Source organism: Podarcis melisellensis (genome assembly GCF_964234715.1).
Source record: "Podarcis melisellensis genome assembly, chromosome: 5".
Classification (NCBI taxonomy): Eukaryota; Metazoa; Chordata; class Lepidosauria; order Squamata; family Lacertidae; genus Podarcis; species Podarcis melisellensis.
In genome coordinates, this window is record NC_138537.1 from 91127067 (window position 1) to 91139546 (window position 12480).

At 44.2% G+C, this 12480-nt stretch overlaps 1 long non-coding RNA gene across 1 annotated transcript in view; it reads right to left on the reverse strand.

The window, feature by feature from the left end:
* Window positions 1–667: 667 nt before the first annotated feature.
* The window catches only part of LOC309370311, a 174172-nt gene continuing 162359 nt past the window's right edge, over window positions 668–12480 (reverse strand). The window contains exon 2 of the long non-coding RNA XR_014168510.1: window positions 668–723. This is a non-coding gene — a long non-coding RNA (uncharacterized lncRNA). The remainder of the gene's footprint in view (window positions 724–12480) is intronic.

The window sequence follows — 12480 nt, forward strand, 5'->3', positions numbered from 1 at the left end:
TACAGATTTGAAAATAAGGGACCAGCAGCCTCAAAAATAAGGGATCAGCAGCCAAAATAAGGGATCAACAATTACTTTGATAAAATACATATTTTGTTGCATGCAAATGGCTTTAGATACCTATTAAGTCCATAAATTACCATATAGCATATATTCAACACAAAAAAACAGCAACAATTTGTTGTTGACAAAGGACAGCTGGACATAGAAAGGGCCCCATTACTTTCAGTAGCTTATTTAAGGGACATCATCAATAAGGGACAGCAGCGGGACATGGTGCTGAGATAAGGGACTGTCCCGCCAAATAAGGGACACTTGACAGCTATGGTTCAGGTCCATGAAAAGTAGCAATACTTAGAAGAGGAAGAAGCCTTTCTGCTGTAGATTTGGACAAATGTCTCTTTTATAGTCCCACAGCCCAGGCATGGTCTCCCTTGCCCCTCTTCCATTATCAGAGTTTTCCCCCTTCCCCGCATCTAATTGAACTGATTTTGTGCAAGCCAGCTCACTCCTCGTAAGCATTTCGCCAATTCATTCTCCTAATTTGGGAAGCAGTTTCTGTCCTTGCAAAAACTTCATCACAGTTCCAGGGAGACATCTAATGGTTGCCTCTTCCTTTCTTCAACATTGCATCAAATATATGTGAAATATACTCGGAGTCCTGTAGTGATTTCATGCTCTTTATTGCAGCTTGTAAAACAGTGATTGAATTGCCCCCCAAACCTCAGGCTTTTATATACATTACAGTGGTACCTCAGGTTAAGTACTTAATTCGTTCCGGAGGTCCGTTCTTAACCTGAAACTGTTCTTAACCTGAAGCACCACTTTAGCTAATGGGGTCTCCTGCTGCTGCCGTGCCGTGGGAGCATGATTTCTGTTCTCATCCTGAAGCAAAGTTCTTAACCTGAAGCACTATTTCTGGGTTAGCGGAGTATGTAACCTGAAGTGTATGTAACCCGAAGTACCACTGTATTAACACAATGGTAAAGGTAAAGGTACCCCTGCCCGTACGGGCCAGTCTTGACAGACTCTGGGGTTGTGCGCCCATCTCACTTAAGAGGCCAGGGGCCAGCGCTGTCTGGAGACACTTCCGGGTCACGTGGCCAGCGTGACAAAGCTGCATCTGGCGAGCCAGAGCCGCACACGGAAACGCCGTTTACCTTCCCGCTGGTAAGCCGTCCCTATTTATCTACTTGCACCCGGAGGTGCTTTCGAACTGCTAGGTTGGCAGGCGCTGGGACCGAGCAGCGGGAGCGCACCCCGCCGCAGGGATTCGAACCGCCGACTTTTCGATTGGCAAGTCCTAGGCGCTGAGGCTTTAACCCACAGCGCCACCTGCGTCCCCCATTAACACAATGAGTCCTGTCTAATTGGCTGATTCTGCTTACCTCCTGGAGCCTGATTGGTCTTTTCGTGCAAGCCAATCAGTTGTTGCATTCTAGGATCCTACTTGCCTATTATTCTAGGATCCAAGCTTAGTACATAACAATATGAATGAGTGTATGATGCTGAAATGCACAGATATTTGCACACCTTTATAAAGTTTTCGGTTGCTGTTGCTTAGTTGTTTAGTCATGTCCGACTCTTCGTGATTCCATGGACCAGAGCACGCCAGGCACTTCTGTCTTCCACTGCCTCCCGCAGTTTGGTCAAACTCATGCTGGTAGCTTTGAGAACACTGTCCAACCATCTCGTCCTCTGTCGTCCCCTTCTCCTTGTGCCCTCCGTCTTTCCCAGCATCAGGGTCTTTTCCAGGGAGTCTTCTCTTCTCATGAGGTGCCCAAAGTATTGGAGCCTCAGCTTCAGGATCTGTCCTTCCAGTGAGCACTCAGGGCTGATTTCCTCCAGAATGGAGAGGTTTGATCTTCTTGCAGTCCATGGGACTCTCAAGAGTCTCACCCAGCACCATAATTCATAATTTTGGTTGTACCCATTTAATTAATTGAAAAAAATTTGCCAATAATTTCCTAATATACTGACCCTGCAATGTGAATTTTGAAATGGTATACCATACCCTCCAACATTTCTCCAATGAAAATGGGGACGTTTCATTCCATAATAATAATTTTACTATTTATACCCCACAGATCTTTCTGGATTGCCCCAGCCACTCTGGGCAGCTTCCAACATATATAAAAACTTAATAAAACATGAAACATTTTTTTTAAAAAAACTTCCCTATACAGGATTGCCTTCAGACGGCTCAGGAACTGCATAACTCCATACTCTCCAACATTTCTCCAATGAAAATAAGGACATCCTAAGGAAAATTGGGACATTCCGGGATCAAATCAAAAACCGGGAGGGCTTCTCTAAATCAGGGATGTCCCTGGAAAATAGGGACACTTGGAGGTGTCTGGTGTACTTTTTGAATATCCTGCATACAGTGTCTGTATTTAATACCTAATAATATTTAACTTTTGATATGTGACAATATATGGCAGTTTTTTTACCATTGCTATCGTATGTGTTTCTTTATTTCTTTTATCTATTATTGTCTTTTGCCTGGGTAAATTCATATTAATACAGAATAAGTTCTTGACCTCACATCCATCCCATTTGGGGGTTATATTTGTATTCTTTCGTTTGTCTGTTGTACATGAAGTACTGGTATTTCTCTTTATTGCATAACTGAAAATTGGGAGTTGTTGGGAAGGATAGTATGAAACAAATATAAAAACAGTTAATAGCAGATGGTTGATCTCCCTTCAATAATAATAATAAATTAATAAATTCAAGGGAACTTAACAGTAAGTGGGGGGGGGGACTGATAGTATTTGATAGCTTACCTGCAATGATGTTTCACTATATTTTATTTTTGAACTTGAGAAAAAAAATTGAATTTAAAAATACAGTGGTACCTCGGGTTACATACGCTTCAGGTTACATACGCTTCAGGTTACAGACGCCACTAACCCAGAAATAGTACCTCAGGTTAAGAACATTGCTTCAGGATGAGAACAGAAATCGTTCTCCGGCGGCGCGGCAGCAGCAGGAGGCCCCATTAGCTAAAGTGGTGCTTCAGGTTAAGAACGGAGCTCCGGAACAAATTAAGTACTTAACCTGAGGTACCAGTATAGAATCCCGAGGCTTGTTTCTTTTTTACATGTGAAACAAAATAATAATAATAATAATAATAAATAGTGTATCTGAAGAAGTGTGCATGCACACGAAAGCTCACACCAAGAACTAACTTAGTTGGTCTTTAAGGTGCTACTGGAAGGAATTTTTTTTGTTTTTTAAAAATAATGAATTTGACATTTTAAAAATATTTCAAAATTCATATCCAGCTCTATGAATTCAGTATATTTAGTAAAAGTATGGGTATGTATGAGAAAAATATAGGAAATATACGTGAACTGGTACAGGTAAAATGAGGCAGTAATGAAAGCTCAGAGACTGGTCCTCTGGCTGGTATGGGCTCTGATACAATTGCTCCAATTGCACCACTGAAAACCTGGCCTTGCAAGGCAGCTACAAGTGATTTTATTCTCTATTCCAAGTGCTTAGCAAACATGTCCCAGCACGCTTCAGAGTCTGCCTTCATCCCACCCGACAGGGTCAAGTCACAACTGGTCCCAAATAGCATGGAAAAATAATAATAACACAACACGAAATTTCCCCAAACTCTTGGGTCTTAAAAAAAATCTTTTAAGGAAACAAGATATTCTTCATTCCATCTTTAGTTGTTTTTTTTTTTTTTGCACTTTTCACTGCACACATTTACAGGCTGACTTCTTCACACCTCTACCACCATAGTCCCACAACTGATTTCTAGGAACAGGACTTGAAAACACCAGCCGATTTAGATGCTTGTTCAGGTGTAGCATTTGTGCATACCATATCCATTAGGTGGGTTTCAATTTTAAAAGACACCTTTGAAAAGTACCGTACTTTTCCGTGTATAAGACAATCTTTTTTCCTGATAAAACAATGTGTAAAAATTGTGGTCGTCTTATACATGGGTATTGCAGAGTGGGGACGGGGGATTTGTTGCTTTCGCGAGTATGAGATTGTCAGTGGTGATTCGGGGGGGCCACTAGGGGGCGCATCGGAAGATGGCTGACAATAACATCTCTCCGACCCTCACGAGGTAATTTGGAGGCTATGGTGGGAGTAATTAGCCTCCCTACCCCCCCAGGATGGTGGGGGGGGACTGCCCTTGCCTGCTGTGCCCTATACCACCCCCGAATTTGTGGGGATTGGGGCACTAGGCACAAAGCCCTCCTGTGGGATTCCGGTGCTCCTGGACGCCGTCCCTGATTCGCGCCACTAGCTGCAAGAACTAAGAAACAATTTGGATGAAGGAATGCACATATTTCAAGGAAGGAGGGGGAGTAAAGACTGCTAACAGAAGAGATCTCTGATAAAACAAGACAAAAATAAAACATGACAAGATACGCCAAGATACGGTATGGCAAATGACTGATGGGGGAGGGGGAAAAATTTTCCTTTCTTTCCTTATGTGATTAAACAAGGATCCCCTCCCCTCACGAGTCAGAATTGTCATTTTAAGGACTTAAGCTGTGGATTAAAGGCTGTGTGGAGATAAACTTTCGAACCAAAGCATGTTTTAAGAAGAGCGTGGAATGTATAAGAGCTTTGGAATGACGCAGTTAAAAATGCCGTCGCCATATTGGGAAGTTCTGTCGGAGGTCTTGAGTATGGGAGGAGAAAGAGAGAAACAGAGCTGTTTATATATTGTGGGTGAAACTCCTCAGAGGGGCTTAAGAGCGACAGTTTTACGAGATCAATGATGGAAAGAGCGCTGTTATCTATGAAGGTGATGATATATGGAAACCATCTCGATTTGAGGATTGGAAGAACGGAAAATTCACACAGGATTATTATTGGTGTTTATCGGCTTAAGGAGACTATCAGAAGAGATCATAAAGAAAAAAGAGAAAATATATGAACAAGATGTGATGTGGAAACAGCAATATAAGACTGGATAGAATTATGAACTCTGTTTGGACTGATTTGGATTGATTTGGACATTAACGCAGTAGCAAGAAGATGATCAGAATCCCCCTTCGGATCTTGAAATATGGCCCCCCCCAACAAAATTTAAAATTCGGCTTTGTAATTCGGAATTTATGTGATGTGATTTAATTTGATTTGATTGGCCGGTTAATAAAAATTATGTTTTTTTAAAAAAGAGATTGTCAGTGGTGATTCTGCTGTTGATTGGTGGGTGCGGCAAGGGCTGCTGTTGATTGGCTGCTGTTGTGGCAATTGGGCGGGCTAATGGCGGGTGCTTGCGGCAGGCAGACGATTGTTGGCTCCTGCGACGTGTGAGCTTTGCAGAGTTGGTCATTAGGGACAGCGATTTTCGGCATTCCCCCCCCCCCAAAGCTCAACAACTGGGCAATCCTCTCCCCAAAAAGCTCAAGAACTCTTGGCAATCACCAGCTGCCCCATTTTCTTAATTTTCTGTCCCCCTAAATTTTATACACAGGGGCGTTTTATACACGGAAAAATATGGTAAGTAGTGAACATAGGGAAGTATCATAGAAGTGGACATAAAAAATGTAGGACGGCAAATAATCCATATCCAAAAAGCTTTGGGCCTGGAAGTGAATACAAACTTGGTATGTGAAAGGCGCTGGAGCGGGGGACGGGACTGCTGACTTCACACTCCACTGAAGAATGAGATCTGGAAACAACAAAAATAATTGTTGCTGTGTTTAATCAGAGTCAACAGTAGCACTAAGCTATAATGGGCAGCTCATGAGAACTGCAAGAATCCTCTCACCTTTTCTTCCCCTTCCACAGAAAGAAAAGGGACCAGGGAGAGTTCCGGGAAGGTATATTTCATGTCCGTTGGTACTACTTTAAAAGCAAGTTGACAGAGTTTAAATCATGGGTTTGGAAAGAATTTTAAAAGCTGGAGGACCCAAGGCTATGAAACGAATGAAGCTAAAGTTTCAGGGCCCAGAACCCATGTTGCCGAATCGCCCCTACCTGAAGTAGCATTTTCTTAATCTAAACCAGTGCCCCCCCCAAAAAAAATTGGGCCCTGCCTCGCCCCCTTGTTCTGTAAACTCTTCCCCAGTGCCCCCTAAAAATTGATTGCACATTTGTATCCAATGAAAACAATTTATTTTAATTAATTCCTCAAAACCGATGGCCTTGATTCAGTGATGCCAGCTTTTCAAAGCCTGGCAGTCATTTACACCTCCAGAGTACCACTTGCCTCTTAGCACCTTCCTGGGGAATCACACTACCCCGGAGGGGTGCAGTTGTTAAGTTGTGGGTGAACATATCAGACGACACAGCGATTCTTCAAACAGCTCTTGTTTATTCACAGGCCAGAACAGAACTGAACTGAAGGGCTCAGCCAGCCTGCTTATATAGAGCTCCACTAGAACGCAACAGTAACCATTTTCTGTAACTATTCAATCACTGAACGTCACTTTCAATCCCTTATTTGCATATGTGGACCTGAGTGAAAACTATTTACAGTATCCCCCTGCTGGCCCAGGGTGAGAACAGCGGTACTGTCCAATTCAGGAACCTCTGATTTAAACAGACCTAAGGCCTAGTGTGGTTTGAGCCTTGGGGGAAAAGTGACTGCGTTTACTCTCCAATTCTCAACAGAAGTCCAGGGCTCCGTCTCTCTCCTCTTGGCCTGCAGCCAATAATGGGTGTTTCTTGACTCTGTCATCTCTTTGCTAGACAAAGTACAAATAATTCAAGTAAAAGACAAATGGCTGAGCTGCGAACGAGACTTGGGAGTGGTAGCGTTTTCTTTTATCAGACTCAACGTGTTTCATTAAGCCAGACTGACCAAACTCATTTCACAGAGCCAGTTTGCTCACTGTATGATCAGCCGCCTCCAAGATTTCTCTGATGAAAATAGGGATGTCCTATTCAACCACCTAGGAGCCTAGGACTTGCCGATCAGAAGGTCAGCGGTTCGAATCCCCACGACGGGGTAAGCTCCCATTGCTCGGTCCCTGCTCCTGCCAACCTAGCAATTTGAAAGCACGTCAAAGTGCAAGTAGATACATAGGTACCACTCCAGCGGGAAGGTAAACGGCGTTTCCGTGGGCTGCTCTGGTTCGCCAGAAGTGGCTTAGTCATGCTGGCCACATGACCTGGAAGCTGTACACCGGCTTCCTCGGCCAATAAAGCGAGATGAGCTCTGCAACCCCAGAGTCGGACACGATTGGACCTAATGGTCAGGGGTCCCTTTACCTTATTATTCAACCACAACCACCACCACAACAACAACTTTATTATTTATGGACGTAAACCAGGATTTTGTATATTTCAAATAGCACCCCTTTTCTATTACATCCAGTCATACCCTCCAATATTTCTCTGATAAAAATGGGGGTGCCCTATTCCACAACAACAACAATCTTATTATTCACACCCAGCCCATCTGATAGGGTTGTCCCTGTCAGCATCGCGCTTGAGCCAGTACCACCAACTGGACTCATGCACTTCAGCCCCGACTGGGCTAGGCGAGCTGGGTAGCACTTCCAGAGACCACCTTCTGGACAGGAACAGGTGAAAGTCCTGTGGACTCACAGCTTAGAGTTGTGAGCACCGGATTCACTTCCACAAGAAGACAGTCGTCGCACAGCAGAGTATAGCAGAGTCTAGCAGAGTATAAACGACTCGGAGAGCAGCTCTGTAGAATATCTTCTTTATTCTGTCTACAACTATTATACAACTATATACAGAGCTTAATGAGGTCTAAGCATAAATGAATGCTGCACTACACTGAGTGTCTGCAGCTGCTCTTAGCAGCAACCTTATCTATACACACGATCTCTAACACTCAGTCTCTCTCTCTCTGACACACTGACTGACTGACTGACTGACTGACTGACTGACTGACTGACTGACTTGGTGCTGGAGTAGAATAAGTAGAGAGCAGAACATTGCTCCTCCTCTCTGGAGAATCAGCAGAGATCTCAGGAGAATCTTGGATATGGGAGGGGTGAAATCTCCTCAGTCCCAGCTACTCTGGGCAGCTTCCAACATATACAAAAACATAATAAAACATTAAACATTAACAAACTTCCCTCTACAGGGCTGCCTTCAGATGCCTTCTAATGGCTGCATCTCCTTGACTCAAGTGGGTCTCATAACTCCATACCATCCAACATTTCTCTGATGAAAATAGGGAAAAGAGGAATTTTGGGACATAATATACAATGAACTCAAAAAGATCTTTAAATTCTCATTTCAAAAAACCCCTGAAGCCTTTTTGCTGGGCTTATGCCCATTGATACACCAAAAAACCATGGAACCATTTTTATGTACGCAACCACAGCGGCGAGGACTTTAATAGCAAAAAACTAGAAAGGTGACCTAATCCCCACAAAAACTGATTGGCAAGCAAAAATGATAGAATATTTAGAACTTGCGAAGATAACTGGGAGAATGAGAGGAAACGCTAAGCAGAAAGTCAGTAAAGATTGGACAATATTTAAAGAATATATTGAAAGTACTGTAATAACCCAAATCTCCTGACAGATTTGGATTGAATCTTGAAGGTTAAGGAAATCATAAAAGCAAAAATTTCTCCTGATAAGTAACTGAAAAGAGTAATAAATAATGAAATGTGTATAGATTAGTAAGGTATATTTGCTTCTTATTTGCGATAAGAAATGGATAAATGTTGGTACATAATGAAATGTGAAAATGTGAATTTACAAATATAATGTATATGTATTGTTATGTGAAAATTTCATATGTGTATTGCAGCATTAATAATAATAATAATAATAATAACAATAAGGTATAAAAAGCAGAATGAGGTGAATCAGAAGTTAAAGTGTATGTAATTTCAAATGAGGTGTTGTTAGTCAGTGTCTATGGTCTGTTTATGTTGTTTTTTGTTTTGTTTTATGTAAATTGTTTTGTAATAAAGAATCTTTTAAAAATAAAATAATAAAAAAGAGGGGGGACAGAGAAAATAGGGAAAAGCAGGACATTCCAGGATCAAATCAGAAACCGGGATGCGTTCTGTAAATCCAGGACGGTCCCAAGAAAATAGTGAGACTTGAAGGTCCTGCAGCTGCAGACCCTCCTCGATACTACACACAAGTTATAAAGTGCATATTGCCTTAATTCCCAGTCTTCTCCTCTCAAAAAAGTGCTGCAATACTATCCCTTCACCAGGATCCACTGACTAAATTCATTGTCCCCAAGATCACCATGCATGCATGTGGAGGATAAAGAGCTGCAGTTGGTCGCATGTAGAAGCGGGTTGGCAGAGTGTTATGTACTGAGTTGAATAGGATCCAAAATGCAGCAGTCTGATTGGTCCTAGAACAATAGGATTCAGAATGCAGCAGTCTGATTGGTCCTAGAACAATAGGATTCAGAATGCAGCAGTCTGATTGGTCCTAGAACAATAGGATTCAGAATGCAGCAGTCTGATTGGTCCTAGAACAATGCAGCAGTATGATTGGTCTGCAGGAGCCACCCAATCCAGCTCCAGGTGGAAGTAAATCCACAACCTGATTGGCCTACAGGAGAATCCCGGAATTAGCCAATCACGTGCAGCCCATTGTGTAAATAATGTATATAAAGCAGATACTTTGGGGAAACTTTCATTCCTCCTACTGCTATGAGCTGAATAAAGAGCATGAAATCCACTCTTGACTCCAAGTATATTTCACAGAGAGAGCTGGCAGATTTGCTTTCTAGACTTAGACTGGACAGCCCTTCAAATGGAGGTCTGTCCTCTATAATACAGCCATCCTGCAAGACTTTATTAAAATGTATTTGCACACTTCATATGGTGCCCCTTCTTGGAACTAGTGACGCCGCAGCAGAAAGGAGAAACCCTCCACTTACAGTGCTTTTCTGAGTTTTCCCAAGTACATACGCTGAATAACTCTTGTTTCAAGTAAGGCTACTTTAACATAGGATTATACCTATTTTTAGCTAGATTTATCTGTCAGCAGTGCAAACTTTCTTCTCGCCATTTGGAATTGTACTAGGCACTCTGACAAACCTGACCCAAATGTAAACCCAACCTGCTTATTAGTGAACACATATATTTCCAACATATACATTTGAGTCAGCACGGTTGGTTTCTCGTTATAAATAGTCACATTACTTTTAAGTTGCTTTCCATTTCTCCGAGCTGATTAACACCCAGATCCTGATGGTCTAATACAGGGGTTGGCAAGTTTTACCTCGCCTGGGCTGGTTTACTCCCATGGAGATCGCTCTGTGGGGAGGAGGCGCAGACGCAATTTCCGGCGCTGCGAAAGCAAGTCCCCGCTCCGCACCGCGCCTGTTATGTACTGAAGATCTCATCCTGGGCCAGCAGGGGGATACTGCAGATAGTTATGCAAATAAGGGATCAAAAGTGACGTTCAGTGATTGGATAGTTTTAGAAAATTGTTACAGTTACATTGTACTGGAGCTCTATATAAGCAGGCTGACTGAACCCTTCAGTTCAGTTCTCTTCTGGCCTGTGAATAAACAAGAGCTGTTTGAAGAATCGCTGTGTCGTCTGATATGTTCACCCACAACTTAACACTGGCAATGAAGGTGATTCTTCAAACAGCTCTTGTTTATTCACAGCCACAGTAGTGGGAGTCAGGTGGCACCTCGCTCGTACCAGGTGGCACTCGAAGACGGACGCTTGTGGCACCGGCACATAGACCAGCTTAGGCGCAGGGTTGGGGACTTGGACACTACCGTGGTGCCCCCAACTGCCCTCCTAGCTCTGGAACAGACACTTACAGATGGTGAGGCTCCACCTACACCTCTCTCGCAAACTGCCGGCGTGGAGCCGAACCAAGCCACTTCAGAGGGTCTGCCGGACTTCCCACAGACTCAGACCACTGCCGTGCCTGACATTCCGCCAACTCCACTTGCGGAGGTTCCCTTAACAGTGCCCGTTTAGCACACCACATGGGGACTCGCCGAGTGGGCAGCTCGGTTCGGGGGTGGCTCGTGGGCCATTTAAACAACCCCCATGGGCTGCCTGTGGCCCATGGGGCACAGGTTGCCAACCCCTGGTCTAATAGCATGCTTCCCCATCCTGAGGGCCTCAAGGTCAGTTGGACTACAACTCCCATCATCTCTGACTATTGGCCGTGCTTACTTATGGGAATTGTATTCCAAAACATCTTGAGGAGGCCAAGTTGGGGAAGGCTCCTTGCCTTAAAACAGAGGCAGGAACACATGTGCAAGCCTTGCCTTCAATGTCCCAGGGCATGTCAGCTGCTCTTGAAGCCTTCACATGGTTACTACAAAGGTCTCCAAGTGTGTTTGGTTGAATGTGCTTAGAAGCAGAACGCCTGTCTTATCAGGGTTCCCAATCATACAGAGCAGATCGTGAAGCTGAGGCTCCAAGACTTTGGCCACCTCATGAGAAGAGAAGACTCCCTGGAAAAGACCCTGATGTTGGGAAAGATGGAGGGCACAAGGAGAAGGGGACGACAGAGGACGAGATGGTTGGACAGTGTTCTCGAAGCTACCAGCATGAGTTTGACCAAACTATGGGAGGCCGTGGAAGATAGGAGTGCCTGGTGTACTCTGGTCCATGGGGTCACGAAGAGTCGGACACGACTAAATGACTAAACAACAACAAATCATATAGAGAGTTTCTAAGCATATCCAACTGAACATGCTTAAAAACCCTTTTCAGATTTTTGCAGGGGTTTATTTCACCCAGATCAAAGACTCAGTTTGGCACACCCACCCACCCACATTTGCGTACACACAAAGGCTAGGAGCCTCAATGGTGCCCCCCTGGACAGGGGTGAACAAAGGTGTCGTGGCACCTGGGGCAGAAAACCGCTATGTGATGCCACACATGTGCTGTACATAGCGGTTTGCCAGCGGTGCCGCTCCAACACCGTACGGACGGTGCCGGGATTCTCTGCTCACAGCTGCAGCTGCAGCAGCGACGCAGGGATCCCACCACCGTCCACACGGCGCTTGAGCAGCACTGGTGGCAAACCGCTATATAAAGCGGTTGCGATGGCGTTACGTACAGCGCATGCATGCGACGCCGCACATGCGCTGTACATAGTGGTTTGCCAGCGGCGCCGTGATCCTGTGGCTGTGTTTTGCAGGGGGTTGGACTAGATGATCCTAAGGGTCTACAACTCCCACCAAAGAAGAGTGGCAGACCAAACTGATGAACAACCTCAAGATGGCAAAGCTTACAGGCAAAATTAGAAACCAGGAAGAGGACCTCTTTAAGAAAGAATGGGGAAAGTTTATAATTTCTTTGAAAAGCTATTGTAAAGAGTTACATACATTGGTAAGATTGACAGAAAACTTGTTGTAAAAATTTGAACTATGGATGGACAAATGATTTATAAAAATAGAGTTATGAAAGGGATGCAGAGGGGGAAATCACTACATTAAGATGCTGCACTGGTTGGAGGGGATGCTAAGCAGCACGTTGGGGCTGCTGTCGTCCTGGCGCGACGAGTTCCTTCGGGGGGGGAGAGAGAGACTCTTGCCCACGCCGCCCACGAGCCCAGC